The following is a 15,581-nucleotide window of genomic DNA, read 5'->3' on the forward strand; positions in this document are numbered from 1 at the left end:
GAGACGCTAAACCTGCATTGACACCGATGGCCGAAAGACCCCTGCTGACTCCGGATACTGATGGCGAACCCGTAGATCAGACCGAATACAAATCAATGATCGGTTCGTTGATGTATCTAACTGCAAGACGACCAGACATCATGTTTGCAGTTTGTCAATGCACACGTTATCAGGCTAATCCTAAACTTTCCCATCTTATTACTGTCAAAAGAATCTTTCGGTACCTCAAAGGCAGCCAAAATTAGGTCTTTGGTATCCGAAAAACTCTGAATTTGATTTATATGCATTCGCTGATAGTAATTATGGAGGCTGTGAGCTTGACAGGAAATCTACGTCCGGAGGGTGTCAATTCATTGGTGACCGGCTAGTGTCTTGGCAGTGCAAGAAACAGCACACCGTCTCAACCTCAACAGCAGAAGCGGAATATGTTGCTGCCTATGCTTGTTGCTCTCAAGTTATATGGATCCAACATCAGTTGTTGGATTACGGTTTGAGCTATCTAGAAACCCCTATTTTTTGTGATAATGAGGCTGCAATTCAGATTGCTAAAAATGCAGTCCAACATTCGAAAACCAAGCACATTGATATCAAAATTCATTTCATCAAAGATTGTTATGAGCATTCGCTCATTCGGCTGGAACAGGTTCCCTCTGCTAACAATGTGGTGGATCTGTTCACAAAGTCATTTAACAAAGCTCGATTCGATGTGCTTGTGAGCTTTTTGAAAATGATACTTTTTGAAGACTAATTTTTTGCTTTAGGGTAGTTTAAATTTGCGCATTTTAATTTCATTCTCACCCATGCACAAATTTAGGGGGAGAAATAAACAAAAACCAAACAAAATTTAAAAATTTAAAAATCCAAAAACATTAGAAAATCAGAAAATCAAAAATATGTTGCTAATAGTTCCCGTTTGTAGGTGATGTGTTGGGAAGTGAAATAATCATGTGATAACAGGCAATCTGAATCTGTGTAAGGTACCAAGTTGAATTGTCTAAGCTCTGTGTTCGATGCGCTGGTATGCACAAAAGTTTTGAAATGGACCTGACTAGGATCAGATGAACTTAAGGAATTTAGAGACCTGGCAAATCTTGACCTAGATAGTTCCATTTAGCTTGACAATACGACGCTTGGGTAGGTTGAGCAGAGAGATATACATGGGAATCTGCGGATACATTAAATGATCTATATCTATAACTGTGGATAAACTTTTCCTCGATGTGCGGATTTTATCCTTAATTCCGGTATTGACGGGGCAACTGGGGAATTCCGATAAATTAGGTCTGTAGAAAGTTATTTTCTTTCTTTCTTACTGTCAGTCATATGTTACCTCCTTTGTGTGAACGAAAGATCCGACCTGGACTGCAACATATGCAACTCTGTCTCTCTGCATCTTCTTCTATGCTATTCTTCCTACCTGTTAGTCATATATTGTCTCCTTTGCGTGATTAATAATCTGACCTGGTACATAGTATATGCAACCTTCTACTTCTCAATTCCCTCTAAACTCTAGTTAGTCATATGTTTCACTCTCTGCGTGATTGGAAGAGATCCGACCTGAGTGTGCAACATATGCATTCTAAATCCGACTTCTTCCTTAATAATTGTCTGCTCATCTGAAGTAAGGAGTATTCTGGAAGTCCTTGATTGTTGGGGCATGTCAGGAAGCGCGAAACACGTTCTAGCACAACTAAAATTGAACATTTATAGGCTGTCTGTAGATCTTGCTGCTCAGTTTAGGTGGACAACAATATCCTTGGTTAAGTGGACAACAATATCCTTGGTTAAGTGGATCACAAGATCAAAATGTCTTGTCACTTATTTGTCACAATCTTTCGTGCTTAAGTGGACCACAATACCGGCGATCGACCACACATGGACATGAAGGTAGAAATACCGATAAGCGGATTAAGGCTGTCTAACAACTTTGATCCCTATATCACAAAAATATTATTAGCTTTGGTAAATGAGAAATTAGTGTTGATTCATTTCAATTTTAAATTTTATTTTTTAATTTTATTTTGCTAAGAAAACCAGAATATTAAAATTTTTAATTTTAATTTAGCTTAGTTTAAAAGTCTTAGATTTTATTTTATTTTATTTTGTTTTATTTTTAAGTTCTTGAAATGCATCATTTTTAAAAGTCTATTGGGGTGTTGGACTTGAGTTCATTTGGGTTGCAGCCCATTTTGAAGGGGAGTATGTAACGCCCGTATTTCTAGGCTAGACATTAATATTGAAGTAATAGTCTAGGTTAACCTTTGTAACTCATTTTGAAGTAATAAAGAGGAATTATGTGAATATTATGTGCTTATCTGCTTAATTATTATGATTAATGAATTAAGAATAAAAATAAATGTCGAAAAGAAATATTAAATAAAGCCTATATCTAAGGATAAAGTTTTAAAGAATCTCGTTAGAAACATTTAGGCGAAAACCTCACCGAAATCCGAGTTATAACGAAGAAGTTATGACCTGTCGAAGTTTCGCGACAAAACCGGCACGACGCCGAATGACGTAAAAAGTGAGTTTTTGATAAACTACTTTTTAAACTTGGTGATCTAAATGAAAGTCGTAGTGTTCGTTAAACTGAGAGTATGTATAAAAAGAACGCCCAAATCTGACTTCGTATGAGGAAGTTATGATTTTTCTAACTTTCAGCTTAGCAGTAGACAGCTAAAAACTCGAATTTTAGATCGAGTGATTTTTAGTCGACACAATCTAAACGTGAATCAAAGTTCTTGGGAATAGTAGTACAACGGTAAAAAGACAGACGAAAACGGACGTCAGATGAAGAAGTTATGAATTTTTAACGAATTTTCCTGTCCCGGTCTGTTAAAAATAATAATATTAAAAATAAATTCAAAATTAGCTGACGAAGTCTAAATGAAAGTTGTAGAGCATAATTTTCCCTACGCATGCATATAAAGAACGTCAAAAACGGATCTCGTATGCGAAAGTTATGGATTTTATAAGATTTTGGCACAAATTCCGAGGAATCTCGCATGGATAAGCCTTATCCGGATCGGCCACGTCACCCGGATTCTCGCATGCATGCCCCGTGTCGGATTGTGATTCGACCGAAGGGAGGCCCAACCGAAGCAGTCCTCGTGTCACCTCGTGTCCGAAGTAGCTTAGTCACTGATGCGCTGTAGCCTCCGAACTCGGACGTGTGCCTCCATCCGAACCGAGCCACCTGTCATCCGAGCCTCGCACCCGCCACCTGCCCCCCTCGCATGTGAGCCATCTGGAGCCCCTCACATCTGCTGACACATGCTCGCTTCTCAGCCCTCAGATCCGAAGCTCACACCCTATAAAAGGGAGGGCTGCGAGACTTTCCGGGTAAGTTTGGATTTTTGCCACTTTTTACCCCTAAACTCATATTTTCACTATTTTGACTTCCCCCGAAGCCCCAAGATCATTTCCAACACCCGAAACATGCCCCGAAGTGCCCGAAGACCCGAGAAATTTTATCTTTTCGGTTTTGAAGTCCAACCCTCGCAGAGCCCGGTTTCTCTAATAAAACTCCTAGTTTTATTAGAAACAATTGTTTTAGGAAACGAAGTGCTGCCCGATTATCGTTAAATCAAGTAAGTGTATAGTCACTTTCATCTTACATATAGATATGAAGTATTTTATATAAAATACGTGCTATGTGATTATATATTGTTTATTTATTTGAGATGGATGATGAATGAATGATTTATACATATTTTTAAATAAATTACAATGTATATGTATTTTTATCTACAAATATATTGGGTAAAACATGGGTAGATAGTTGATGTGTGATGAAATAAAATGATGAGAGGCCTCGATGTTATTGTGATCCAGTCATCTAGCAAAGTATGGATGACGACCACAAACTTTTCTAGACAGTCCAGTGGAACGTTGGCAGGCTCGCAACCTGTAGGTGTTAATGAGCTTGGGTGTTCATTTGCTGTACTCCATCCCCCACATGGTTGCCTTATTTGACATAAATTGCTGGGAAACCCCCCAAGCAGTGTTGTCGCCCCGATGAAAATCCTTAGACTAGGTCCCTTGTGATAGTTGTTTTAGGGACGTAAAGTGAGGATAACGGGAATGGATAATCGGGTTATTGTTGTTTGATGAAGTTAATAAATTTATTTATTGTGGGTTGAAAACCCTATATGCTCACCAGGCTCCCAAGCCTGACCCACTCAGTTTTATTTGTATTACAGGTAGTGGCGCGAGAGCATAAGTTGAACGACTTATCAAGATATTTTGATTATAGGCATGTAGTATATATAACTGTTGTAAGGCTTATAATGTGCCGTTTATGCTTTTGGTCTGTATCGGAACATGACATCTCGAGTTTTGTTATATAATAAAAATACATTTCTTTAAGAAATGCCTTGGTAAATCTTATTTTATCATATTTCGTTTTGGGAACAAATTCCGCAACTCTTTTAATCAAAGGATTACTCTGAGATTATTTTAAAAGCATAAATTAAACCGGTCTTTTCTGGCCGTGAATTTGGGGATGTCACAGTTGGTATCAGAGCATTAGTTTAAGCGAACTAGGAATTTGTAGGATTTCTAGACTTAAACTTAGAATGCTAAGTGATGATTGTGAGGTGAGTGTCTGCCATATTTTAGACACGAGCACTAGTTTATTTTAGGAAAGATGCCTAAAATGCTTTTATGTGCTAAATGTTATATGTTTGCCATATATGCCATTATTTGTTTGGATCTATGGTCTGTTGCCGACCGGATCTGGAAACCTTATGTGTTTAGGATTCTAAGCGTACGACTACGATATTAGAACTAGCATGTAAACGTTTTGGAGTGATAAGGAGAATTTAAAATACCTATCGAGGATAAAGATCTAAATTCGCCTTATTCGGTGTATTTATCAAAAATGGAAAGAACACGAAGTGGAGTTGGAAACGCAAACAGAAACAGGAATCAACAGCTGCAACCCCCGGTACCTGAGCAAGTACCTGTTGAAGCAGCTGCACCTAAGCCAATGACGATGGCTGGGGTACAAGCGATGATCCAGATGATGTTGGATTGTCAAATGGAGGAGTCGAGGCAATTACTACAACAGAATAGGGAAGAAACTACGATGCCTGTTGAACAGCCTGAAATGAATGAAGGGCAGTCGGATGAAGGAAACTTCAGTAGGGTTGTTGGTCAAGCCAACCCACCGATAGTTAGACGAAACAACCAGGATGGAGGAGGTGATGGACGTGGATGCAAATAAAAAGATTTCATGGCATCCAAACCACCGTGTCTATCTGGAAGCCCGACACCGGTGGAAGTCATGAATTGGATCTCCGAAATGGAGACAATGTTTGAAAGTTGTGAGTGCAGCAACAACTAGAAGAACGCACTTGAAATTCCTCTGTTAAAATCTGGTGTATTGAGCTGGTGGAAGTTATTAGCTGATTCGATGCCCAAGGGAGAAGCTAGCAAGATGTCTTGGGAAGACTTTGTGGTACAACTGAAATTGCAATACTGCTCTGAGCTGGATCTTCTGGAAATCAACAATGAGTTCTAGAATTTGAAGAAGGGAAAGATGAGCGTTACTGAATACGCTGCTAGTTTTACGGAAAAGATGAAGCTTGTTCCTTATCTAGTTCCGACTGAACTCTCCAAGGTCAACAAGTTTGCCCATGGATTACCAGCGGACTTTGGTCCAATGGTCAAGCAAGCAACCACTTTGAAAGCCGCCATCTGGGCTGCTAAGAATGTTGAGACCCAGATCAGAGAGAAAGGTCTGGAGAGGGCAGAAGTTGGCGAAATAAGAAAGTTTGAAGGAACTTCAGGTTCCAACAAGAAAAGTAAATTTTCAAAGTCTAAGAAGTTTGGAGGAAGAGGAGGAGGCGAAGTGAAATGGTGTGAAAAGTGCAACAAAAAGCACTCTGGGAAATGTAGTGAGGAGGTGACTTGCTACAAATGTGGAAAGACTGGGCATTGTGCCAATGAGTGTGCATCCAACAAGAGGGTATGCTTTGGATGTAACGAAGAAGGGCACGTTTTGAAATACTGTCCGAAGAAGAAGGATGCAGCAAAGCCCAATCTTCCACCAAAGCCGAAGGCAAGAGCCTTTCAGATGACACTTGAAGCTTCGAAAGAAGAAGCTGATGTCGCTTCAGGTACCTTTCTTGTAAACGAATTGCCTGCCCAAATTTTATTTGATTTTGGAGCCAATTACTCCTTTATTTCGCATGAATTTGGTAGAAAACTAGCTTTGCCTCTCGATAGACTAGATAATGCTTTATTAGTCGAGGTTGCTAGTGGCAAGTTTATACCTGTTAGCCATCGTATGAAAAACATCTTCATTGACTTGAATGGGAATAAGTTCCACGAGGAATTATTACCTATCGAGTTAAATGGTTTCGACATAGTTTTAGGAATGAATTGGCTTAGCGCCAATGATGCCGAAATATTGTGTAGGAAGAAGATAGTAAAAGTAAACCCGCCAGGGAAGGAGTCGTTTATGGTGTATGGAGACAAACGCAAAGTAAACTCTGAAATCATTTCCCTAATGAAAGCCAGAAAGTGTTTGGCCAAGGGATGTACATCATATCTAGCATTCGTGATCGATGCTAAGAAGGAAAAGAAGGAGGTGCAGAATATTCCGGTGGTGTGCGACTATCCGGAAGTCTTTCCCAAAGATCTTCCTAGATTACCCCCTGATCGACAAGTAGAATTTCGTATCGACTTGTTAACAGGAACGACGCCGATAGCAAAAGCACCGTATCGATTAGCACCAACAGAGATGAAAGAGATTATGACACAACTTCAGGAATTATTGGACAAAGGTTTTATTCGACCTAGTTCATCACCCTAGGGAGTTCCGGTGTTATTCGTAAAGAAGAAAGACGGGAGCATGAGAATGTGCATCGATTACAGAGAGCTGAATAAGGCAACAATAAAGAACAAGTAACCGTTGCCAAGGATTGATGACCTGTTCGATCAATTGCAAGGTTCGAGCTATTTCTCGAAGATCGATCTTAGGTCAGGATATCATCAGCTAAAGGTGAGAGAGCAGGATATCGAGAAGACTGCATTCAAAACACGATATGGACACTACGAGTTTTTGGTTATGTCATTTGGACTAACCAACGCTCCAGCAGTATTCATGGATTTGATGAATAGGGGTTGTAAACCATTCCTTGATGAATCTGTGATAGTGTTCATAGATGACATTCTGATTTGCTGGAAAAGCCAAGAGGAGCATGGCAAACACTTGCGAGAAGTGTTAGAGGTCTTAAAGAAGGAGAAGCTATATGCAAAGTTCTCCAAATGTGATTTTTGGATTCAAGAAGTCCAATTCTTGGGTCACGTGGTCAACCAAGAAGGCATAATGGTTGATCCAGCGAAGATTGAAGCTGTGATGAAGTGGGAACAACCGAAGAGTCCTACAGAGATCCGAAGCTTTCTAGGATTAGCTGGATATTACCGAAGGTTTATCCAAGGCTTTTCTTCGATCGCTACTCCATTAACAGCTTTGACCCACAAAGGAGCTACTTATACTTGGAATGAGAAGCATAAGGAAGCTTTTGAGAAGTTAAAGAAGAAATTGTGTGAAGCACCGATTCTTTCTTTGCCTGAAGGAGTTGATGACTTCGCAGTTTATAGTGATGCATCTGGAATTGGGTTAGGTTGTGTTCTGACCCAAAGGGATAAAGTGATAGCGTATGCATCGAGGCAGTTGAAAGAGCATGAAAAGAACTACCCCACTCATGATCTGGAGTTGGCAGCGGTAGTATTCGCCTTAAAGATATGGAGGCACTATCTTTATGGCACTAAATGCAAACTTTTCACTGATCATAAGAGTCTTCAATATCTCTTTAATCATAAAGAATTGAACATGAGGGAACGACGCTGGCTAGAGTTACTCAAGGACTACGACTGTGAGATACTTTACCACCCTGGTAAAGCAAATGTTGTTGCTGATGCTCTCAGTCGGAAGGTAAATCTTGAAAAGAAAAGGCCAAGAGCGTTGAGAATTGAAGTTGTCTCGACAATTATGGAAAGTATAAAGAAAGCTCAAGAGGAAGCTTTAGAGAGAAATGATCGAAAGACAGAACGTTTGGGAAAACATTAGTGTTTGATACAAACGGTCAAGGACTGAAGGTATTCCAAGATAGGATTTGGGTACCTAAGACAGGAGGAATAAGAGAACTTCTGATGGAAGAAGCTCACAAGACCATGTACTCGATTCATCCCGGCAGTACAAAAATGTATAGGGATCTAAAACCCTACTACTGGTGGCCGACGATGAAGCTCGATGTTGCTAAGTATGTGGCCGAGTGTGTAACATGTGTTAGGGTTAAGGCACAACATCAGAAACCGTATGGGAGTTTAGAACCTTTGCCTGTACCCATGGGTAAATGGGAAGACATCACCATGGATTTTGTGACTAAACTGCCCAGAACGAGGAACGGTCACGACATGATTTGGGTGGTCGTTGATCGCTTCACTAAGAGTGCGCATTTCATAGCAGCCAACGAGAAATGGTCTATGGATAAGCTTGCGAATTATTACGTGAAAGAAATTGTGAGGCTACACGGTGTTCCCTTAACGATTGTATCGGATCGTGACAGCTGTTTCACCTCAAGGTTTTGGAGAAGTCTACAAGAGGAATTGGGTACCAAGTTGTGTTTGAGTACAGCTTACCATCCACAGACTGATGGTCAGAGCGAACGAACGATACAAACACTTAAAGATATGCTGAGAGCATGTACCCTGGAATTCCAAGGTAAATGGGATGAACACTTACCTCTGGTAGAATTTTCCTATAATAATATTTTCCACTTAAGCATCAAGATGGCACCACTCATCTCTGTAAGTACGATCAAATCGACCCTTGTAATGGTGTTCTTGAGCTTAATCGTCTATGAATCCACGGTTTATTGAAAGAAAATCGAATTTCGGCAGCATTAGAGCGTGTGCAGTCGCACAACCGTGTACGGCCACGGCCGCACACTCTGTGTACTGTCGCACGTCCCGTGTGCGGTCGCTCACCCATGTACGGTTGCACGTACCATGTACGGTCGTACATCACGTGTGCGGCCACACACCACGTGTGCGGCTGGACCTTTGTGTACGGCTGTGCACCCCAATTTTCCCTAAAATTTGAAATTTAACCTATGAAAACTTAATCTAATCGATTTTTGGGAAAACACTTGATGATTATTGATGAATCTTTCTGTGTTTTTCTCAGCTCAATATGGCAAGACCCGAATTCGCTAAATTTCACAACTTAGCCATCTTCCTTGTTGATCCTCCAAAGGCTCACTCCGAGTTTCAATTCATAGTAAATGGATTAAGAAGATGCTGCCTGTTCCATGCTCTCACCTCCAGTCCGGTCATCTTTCAACAACTGGTTAAAGAATTCTGGAGCAACGCAATTGTGAAGAAGGACAATAAGGTTACAAAATTTCTTGAGGCCTCTGTGCATGGAAAGAAGGTCTTGGTCACCGAGCAGATCACTCGAAAATCTTTGCAGATCGGTGACAAGTCTGAATTCCCAATGGAGATTGATCTAGACATGGATCAAGAGATTATGAACCAAATGGGCTATGAAGGAACTTCCCCCCCCCCCCCACTCTCAAGAAGCTATTACCTCCGTGTTGGAAGTATTTGGCTCATGTGTTTGTGAGTTGTATTTCAGGACGGAGATCAGGAGCATATGAAATATCTCTGGTCAACACCGGAGCGATTGCTGCTTTAGCCTCTGGAACAGACTTCAATTTTTCAAAATTTATCTTGTATGAGATGATTTTGAACATCGAAGGAAACAAGAGGGATAAGTTCTTCATGTACCCAAGATTCCTTCAACTTATCTTCAATATCAAACACCCTGAAATCGAAAGAGGAGGAGAGACTGTGGATCTCAAGTCTATTGGCTCAAGTGCCTTTGGTCTAATGAAGCAAAATCGACCTGGAAAGGTTAATTTTGAAGGAAAATTTCCACTGATAAAGTTTGGAATATTTGCTGAAGAGAGTGAAAAGTCTGAATCCGATGCTCTTTCCAGCCCCGCCGAAACCGAGGAGATTGTTATCTCGGCCTCTGAACATGAAAACGAGGAATTTCATGTTTCCCCTGTCGTAATCGTGGCAGAGGAGCATGACCAACTGCGAGATGTGGAGGTTGAGAGTAACTTTGATGTAGAGAGTGGTGATGGAGAAAATGATGATGATGATGATGATTTTCTCAAAGATATGGACTTCACTGGCTTTAACAATGAAGCAATCCCACTTAATCTTGATCTTGATCACGACGACCTAGTTCCAAGTTCAGATTTTCGTGACAGGTTCTTTTTCAATGACAATGAAGTTGCTCAAATAGCAACTGAGTCTAAGGTTGCTCATGACGCTCTTACAACAATGCCTCCTACATCAGGATTGATGGTAGAATCTTCAAGCCACAAGGATGCAATTTCAGGGATTCCTCCCTCTGTTACAGCTATTCCTACATTTGTACCATCTTCTAGTGATCCGACACAGACACAGACCTCTCTGCCTCCTGTGAAAAGAAGGCGTCTTGAGCCGAGGCTGGGACTGCTTATTCAAGATCAAGCACCTCCAGCTTCATCCACAATCGTCACTACAACAGTTACTGCACCACCCGTAATTATCCAACAACGCCCAAGATCTATGTATGAATCTGGAGGATCTTCAGCTATCCCAGAATACTCTCCCACAAGGCCTTCGCTAGAGGAAGCATCAATTAGGCTAGCAAGGCACTTGGCTCAACATAGTCCAGGACCTTCCTCACGTGGAAAAGGGATATCTATCGAGGAAGGTCGTTCAGGGGATGATGATTCTGATGTGTCCTCTCTCAAAGAAGAAATTGGCATTCTAAAATAGCAAAATATTGAGAAGGACATTTTACTTGGAAAGCATGATGTCAGGATCGCTGAGCTGGAAGCACACAATGCATTGATATCAAAACAGATTTCTGAGTTGCAAACTAATCTCGGATCCGTGACTGCTTTCTACTTTAGCCTGAAAAACAAATTGTTTGAAGCCTTTGGTGACAAGTTCAAATCCTTGTTTCAACAACCTCATGATATTGATGATCCTCCCACTGCTCCCATTCGGCCTTCCGAAAACGAAATTCCTATTGACCAACCTCCTCCAAGAACAACAAGAATTGTCGATCGATTTGAAAAGGAGCCTGTAAATGCCATTCCACGGATCAAAATCAAACATGGCCAAAGAACAGTCACTGCTGAGCAGAAGGAAGGCTTGCTTTTCTTAAAAAGTTCAAATGAGAACTGTAAAGCAGATGAACCTCAATTCACAGTGACTGATCTTAAAAGGAGAAAATTTGGTGATCAATATGGTGATCGTACAGGGATCAAGATGTGGCGCTATGATCATGAGCTTAAGTTGTGGGTGGTTAAGAGGAATTCTGGAAATCCAGAATACTACAAAAACATTCATGACTTTAACTCCTGGACGAAGGTTGATCTCTCTGAACTCTCAAGGGCTCCATTCCACAATCCTTCTCAAGATGCTAGTGCTTTCAACTTCAAGTAGTTTTTGGATAGACAGGTCAGGGATAACTTTCCAATGATGAAGACTGCAAAAGTGCTGGTTAGAAAAGACAAAGATATCCTTGACCCTGAAACTAACCAACCGATGAAGATAATGTTATGGCCAGCTACTAATCAAGTGAAGGAGATTCCAATTCCACAACACTTTTGTGATGGATATCTTGATGATATGGAATTTTGGACCTATGATGATGAAATAACAACTGCTGCCATAAAGTTCAAAAACAAAGAAGGAGTTCTGAGGGTCATTAGCGCTAAGGATCTTCTGAGATTCAGAGAGAGAGACATTCATACCTTGGCCCGTCATCAAATCATATGTAGAAGGGAGGTCATGGAAGTTGCTGCAAAAGAATTCACCGGAATGGTTGCCACGATCATCAATGAAAAACTTTGGATGGGATCTATGGGAAAATCTGATCTAAGGTTGTTCGAGAAACCAAGTGATTGAAGACCATGTTTATGCTAGCCACAAACCAAGGGGGAGATTGATAGGTCGTAATATAGTGGTTTGGGCTAGGCATCTATCTTGTAAAGGTCTTGTTAGGGTCTTGGGGTTAGTTATGGTGTTTGTATCTTTTGTATGGATGTGTGCGACCGGACACGTGTGTGCGGCCGTACACACGTGTGTGGCTGTACACTCATGTGCTGCTGGGTGTGCTATAAATAGTAGGTGTCTGTGTCAGTCTTAGGTGACGTATGTGCGTGTTTTCCAAGGTGTATTTGACGTTTATCTGATATAAATGTGTGCATGCTTGGATTGATTCTATCTTCTACTCATTCTACACTCTGATTTGTTGAATATCATTTGATCACTGATTTGGATCTTAAGAATTAGGGACTTATAGGGATGCCGAGGATCACAAAACAAGGTGTGAATAACCATGAAAATTCACTTGGTACACTTAATATTATCACCTAATCGATGTTCCGGTTAACCACACACGCTCCACCGATCCATGATAAACATTAAGTTACCCTTCGCCACTCTTACTAGTCCATGTTAGTGTGCCGGTTAACCACACACGCTCCACTAACGACTTGGTAAGGTACAAAGTGTAAATTTCATGGGTTAGCACCAAATTCACATTTTCCTAAAGTAACTAAGATTGGGAATTTATCAAACAATTAGTTACTTTATAATAATCATTATACTTTTAATGTGAATTAAAGTCATTGTCCTACCCGTTCGGCTAACGACCCTCCACCAGTCAAGGAAGCGGTGGGTGAGAGTGGACACCCATTAAACTGCCATTTTATAGACAGTAACCTTATAGCCCCCTTATAGACCAACTTCGTGAATGAGGCCTACTAACGGTAAGACTGACTTTGTTCTTATACATATATGTGTATATATATATATATATATATATATATATATATATATATATATATATATATATATATAACTATTAACTATTACTATTATAATAGTATAAGGGTTGAATTTTAACTTTTAAAACTCTAAGGGCTTAACTTGGAATTAAAGTATTCATGGGGGGGAAACTTTACAAATTCCAAAACTTGAGGGAAAGTTTTGAACAATTCAAAAACTTTTTCAATTCCATAACTTATGAATTTAAAGTAGTTTTAATGAAAACTCTTCAAGTTCCATAACTTGAGGACAAGTTATGGAAGACTTTAAAATCATTTAAGAAAATAAGACTCTTCATTTTTCCTAACTTATGGAAATCTTATGAGTTTTAAAAATCATAAATGTGACTTTTCATATAACTTGAGGACAAGTTACAAAAACACATTTTATGAACAACTTTAAGATTAATTTGGATTGAAAAAAAATTATCACATAACTTTTCTATTAATCTAAACTAACTCATAAGAACAAGATAATTCAAGTCAAACAATTTTCATGTAATTAGCCTAACCACTAAACTAATACAAAACATGAATCTATTGACAATTATCTTTTGAATTGGATTAGCATGAACATTACTACATAAAAAACAGGTTTACCAGTTCAAAAACAGCTTAGGGTAATGTTTCTGATATCCTAATTCGGCTACCTCTCCCACTCATCAAGGCAGAACATTAGAAATGTAAACTATTGCCAAGAGAGACCGGGGAACGCTCTACCCCTTCACCTGCAAAAGGATCCGACACTAGTCCAATTACAGCCTTAAAAGTCGAAAATATGCTGTCAGGGGGTCCAACTCGTCGAGTGCATGAACCAACTTGACGAGTTGGATGAATTTATTCATGGACTCGGCGAGTCCATCAGTGGACTCGGTGAGTCCAGTGCCCAGACAGCCAAAATTTTCGATTTTTCAGCCATTTCAGCAAGTATAACATGAAAACAAGCCTTGGCTCTGATACCACTGTTTGGTTTTGGTATAATACAACATCCTATGGTACACATACAACCCTAAGTACCTTGGATCTATGTTTTCACTAATTATACATGCAAATGGTTTCTAAGGTATTGAATCTATAGCTAGCATGCAATTATCATACAAACTACATAAAATACTAGATAGAGTAACATACCTTTTGTGTGGCTGGAAGTCTTGATGTATTTGGCCTTATGAACTTAGCCCCAATAGTGTGGAAGCCTCAAATGAAGTCACAACACATCAAGGACAAAGGTAGGACTTGAGAGAGAATCTCCATGCACTCTAAAACCTTCATGAACTCCAAGAACATGCACACACACTAGTAGGTTACGGTTTTTAGGTCATAACATATGTATTTATATGTGTTGAATTCTAAGAGTCATGGGTATAACCCAAACCCATACCCATGGGTTTTATGATCCATGGTTCATGTGGCCCAACTCTTTATGTATCCATACATAAACTTGGTCCAACATGGATCATAAGCCCAACACATATAAATATAACTAATTACCATAATTAGTCCCTATAGTTTTAATTAGTCTCTTTTGATCACTAAATTAATTCCAAATTAATTCTTGATCAATACTAATTAAAACATATGATTTCATATTAATATATTAGAACTTATAATATATTAATAAATCATATATATACTCTTCTCTCAAAAGTCCATCCTAACAAATTGTCCTGATGATATGCAACCCAAATGGACCATGCTACTCTCGGGTCGAATACATACCAATAATAGTTATGGGCTTAGACACCTAATCCAACATATACACCCTTGGACAGTCCCACTCCGGCGACAATTAACTGATGGGTTCCCACTGGAACAAAAATCACTCGGTATTCCACTCATGATCTCACAACTCGAGTCTCAACATGACCAAAAATTAGGACATCACGTTCGGGTATCTCAGTACACCATCACAGCATCTCACGTTGTCTTGCCTCAACCACTGATCTTCCACTTACGCAACTCGAAACCTCGAAATACTCCCATCTCCCAGACTGAAACACGGAGGAATTGTCAACGACTGGATATACTTTGACAAAAATATGAAGCTCCATCCTCTACTGATCACCGCCCATAGGAGACTACTCATACCGACTCTGGAATTGGTTGACAACTCAACTGTTGCCCCTCCTGGAGTATAGATCACAATCTATACCTATACCCGCCAATCTCAGCTATTGCACCCTGAACTCAACGACCCAACTGCCTCGAACTCAACTTTTGCAAACCCAAAAAATCCCTAGCCATAATAAATTCCCTGACCAATGGCCACCTGCCATGGATTTACTCATCCTTCCTTACGTATATACTCATACATCATCCCGCCTTGCACCTCGCCTCACCCACCAATAACCCAGGTCTCATGTGTCCGCACCACGGAGCTCCATAACCAGTTCTCTATCCGCACTTGAACGGATCGCTGATCCTCTCAATAGAATACTCAGTTCTTCCCCACTCAGGGTTCGAACCATCACCAATCGGCATACCAACGATCTACTCCATAGACTGTTTCACCAGGTACATCACACTTGACTCTTGGAACGTACCACATAATCACTCAACGATCTTCCCGATGAAAGCCAAGGGACTCCAAGCATCCCGTAGCTCAGACATAAATCTCAGATTCCTCCCAACGTGTCTGCCTCTAGTCATCTCGAAACCTCATAACGATAT

The sequence above is a fragment of the Lactuca virosa genome, chromosome 3, assembly GCF_052849685.1.
Source record: "Lactuca virosa cultivar CGN04683 chromosome 3, Lactuca_virosa_CGN04683_v6, whole genome shotgun sequence".
NCBI lineage: Eukaryota > Viridiplantae > Streptophyta > Magnoliopsida > Asterales > Asteraceae > Lactuca > Lactuca virosa.